This window comes from Tenrec ecaudatus, chromosome 3 (genome assembly GCF_050624435.1).
Source record: "Tenrec ecaudatus isolate mTenEca1 chromosome 3, mTenEca1.hap1, whole genome shotgun sequence".
Classification (NCBI taxonomy): Eukaryota; Metazoa; Chordata; class Mammalia; order Afrosoricida; family Tenrecidae; genus Tenrec; species Tenrec ecaudatus.
The window spans coordinates 147933285-147936297 of NC_134532.1; the positions used below are offsets into that span (position 1 = coordinate 147933285).

At 46.2% G+C, this 3013-nt stretch overlaps 1 pseudogene; it reads right to left on the reverse strand.

The window, feature by feature from the left end:
• Positions 1–1259: 1259 nt before the first annotated feature.
• LOC142442394 (cysteine and glycine-rich protein 2 pseudogene) lies at positions 1260–1688 on the reverse strand (annotated as a pseudogene).
• Between the last annotated feature and the right edge of the window lie 1325 nt (positions 1689–3013).

Sequence of the window (3013 nt, forward strand, 5' to 3'; positions counted from 1 at the left end):
GGAGAAAGAGGAGACTTTCTACTTCCGTGAAGATTTGGATCTGCTTTCAGCTTTTCCCCCTCTCCTGCCTTTTTAATGACCCTTTGTTTTCTTCCTGGATGACTTCTTGGTGTTCTCCCACCGCTCATGACCTCTTCAGTCATTCGTGTTTCATGCATCAAATCTGTTCTTAAGATGTTCTCAAAATTCACTGGGTCAGGCTCAAGGTCGTATTTGGGCTCTCGTGGACTTCTTCTCATTTTCTTCAGCACTTACATATGAGCAACTGATGGTTTGCCCCACAGTCCCTGGCCGGCTTTTAGCTGCTGCCATTATGCTTCTCAACGTCTCTTCCCACTCAACCAAACAACAAAACAACACAAAATAAAATAAACTCACTACCATTGAGTCAACTCTGGCTCAAGCCCCTACTGGACAGGATAAAGCGGCTCTTGTGTTTCAGACACTAGCACTTTTTTTTTTATTGTAAAAGATGGCCCAAAGACTGGGATCTTGTAGGGACCCCAAGCAAAAGAGACAGTCTAGCACATGCTACCCCCCATTCCAGGAGCAGTCATGCACTGCCGGACGATAGGACCCCAGTAGCTTTGCTAAGGGAAAGGCAGTCTCTGCAGGCCACCATGTATCCAAATGAGGGCACAGGGCAATCACAATCGCAGAATTCTTTATGCAGTGGTTCTTACCCTTCCTAATGCCACGACCCTTTAATACAGTTTCTCGGGTTGTGGTGACCCCAACCATAAAATTATTTTCGTTACTACTTCATAACTGAAATTTTGCCACTGTTATGAATCACACAACCTCTGTGAAAGAGTCATTAGACCCCCAAAGGGGTCGCAACCCACAGGTTGAGAACTGCTGCATCATAGGAAGTTCTGTGGGCACCTAAGATGATATACAATCCCCTTGGGGCAGGGTTCTGCAAGGACCTCATCCTGCAGAGATCTGGAGGAGAAGTTGTCAGGAGATACGCGGTGGCCAGAAAAGGGCAGGCCTAGGTCTAATATACACCAGCTGTGGTGGATAAAAAAAATTAAACCTCTCAGCCTCTCTTAAAAAGCAAACTGGAAATAGTTTTTCAAAATGCTAGTGAATAAAGCAAAAGGACACAATGTTAGCCAGGCTGTCCAAGTAGAATAACATACTCTAGTATTTCAATGCCAGCAGCATTTCACAGTAGTTTAGTGTTAAGAGAGTATGAGAGATTATCTGTGCCCACATCATGAAGAGGCTCAGTGTGTGATGCCCGGTATTAGGGGTTACACCCTTACAGTGCATGAACCAAATCCTTTGGGCCCCAAGTTCTTTGCATAGCATCCTTTACAATAAATTTCACCTTTCGTCTCAAAGTTGTGGAGTCAAGATGCTTCCCACACTTGGCGCATCGGAAACCGTTTTTTTGCCAGGACTTCCCTGCACCAGTGATCATCCCAGCAAACAGCCCCCCCTCCGGAAGACTTCCCAGCACCCCCGCACTTCTGAGCAAATGCAGATTTCTGCTAGGACTGTGAGGCTGCACACTCTCGGGTTTGAGGCCCAGCCTCTCACCATGGTCCCTGTGGAGACTGCCAGCGCCTGACCCTAATCATAGCCTTGTGGCCCACACTTCTTCCCAGAGCAGGATTGAAGTAGATCTGTGCATCATGAACTGCCACTGTCGGACTGTCTAAAACTTCCCTGCAAACCATGCACGAAACGCAGCGGCGGTGTAAGCTTCTCCCATCACACCGCTGCGCCCCCGCCCCCACGCGGGTACAGGATCCTCCCGCAGGCTCCGCCCTTGTTTCATCTCCACACACAGCATCCTGAGGCTCAGGTCGGCAGGGCGTGCCAGACCAGAGGGGTTGCACTCTGAACCGTGGCAGAGCGCGCACCAGCGCCTTTTCCGAGTGGCTAACTCTTTATGGGAGTAGAAAGCTTCGTCTTTCTCCCACCCTCTTCCCAGACTGATGTAGTCAATTTAATTTCTGCGTATTCCATCTGGAGAAGTTCATGTGTATAGTTGCCTTTTGTGTTGATAAAAAAAGGTATTTGCAATGAAGGTGTTGGTCTTGCAAAATTCCATCAAGCGATCTCTATCACCAAGGCCCTATTTTCCTACTGTCGCTGCCTTTTTGCTTCCAACTTTTGCATTCCAGTCACCAATAATTATCAATGCATCTTGAATGCATGTTTGATGTGTTTCAGACTAAAGATTGTAGAATTCTTCAATGTCTGCCTTATTAGCTTTGGGGGTTGGTGCATACATTTGAAAAAATAATTGTATTGATTGGATTTCTTGCTATAATTCAATCACAGACAGCACTGTAGATCTTGATATGTCCCTTTTTTGCTGATGAAAATGACACCAGTTGTCTTGAATTTACCATACAATTGTGTGATTCAAAATAGACCAGTCCGTTTCGGCTCAGTGTGGTAGTTACACAATTCCATGTCAGCTTGATAAATAAGAATGAAGGGGTGGAGTCTAGCCTGTCAATCAGGTCACAGCCTGGTGATCCCTCTTTGTGGACTTGGCCTTCTTGTAAGGATTCTGGGACTTCCTCTCTGGAGGCAGGATGCACTCTCTCTGCTTGACCTTCCTGCTGACAAGCCACATTGATGGCAGCCAGAGCCCTGGAGATGAATCCACTGCTATTTGACCCACGGGACTTTCCACCTACCGGCCGGTGATCTTCCCACATTCAGCATTATTGTAGGTGCTGCGTGACTCTGAAGAGGAATTCATGGGCTAATAAATGACTTTGGGGCTAATATCGAACTTAAGGGCTTGAACTGGACTGGGCTGGAATATTCTCTTATTATACAATTGTTCTTTGATATAAAGCTCTCTCTTACACACTATGAGTGTCTCTGGATTTGTTTGGCTGGTCAACCCAGTCTAACACACTCAGTAGTGCCTAGGTGGTTCTTTATTCGGTCCACTTCAGTTTAGCGACTTCTAATTTTCCTAGATTCATACTCTGTATCTGCCAAGTTCCAATTATGAATAACTGTTTGTAGTTTTTTCTTC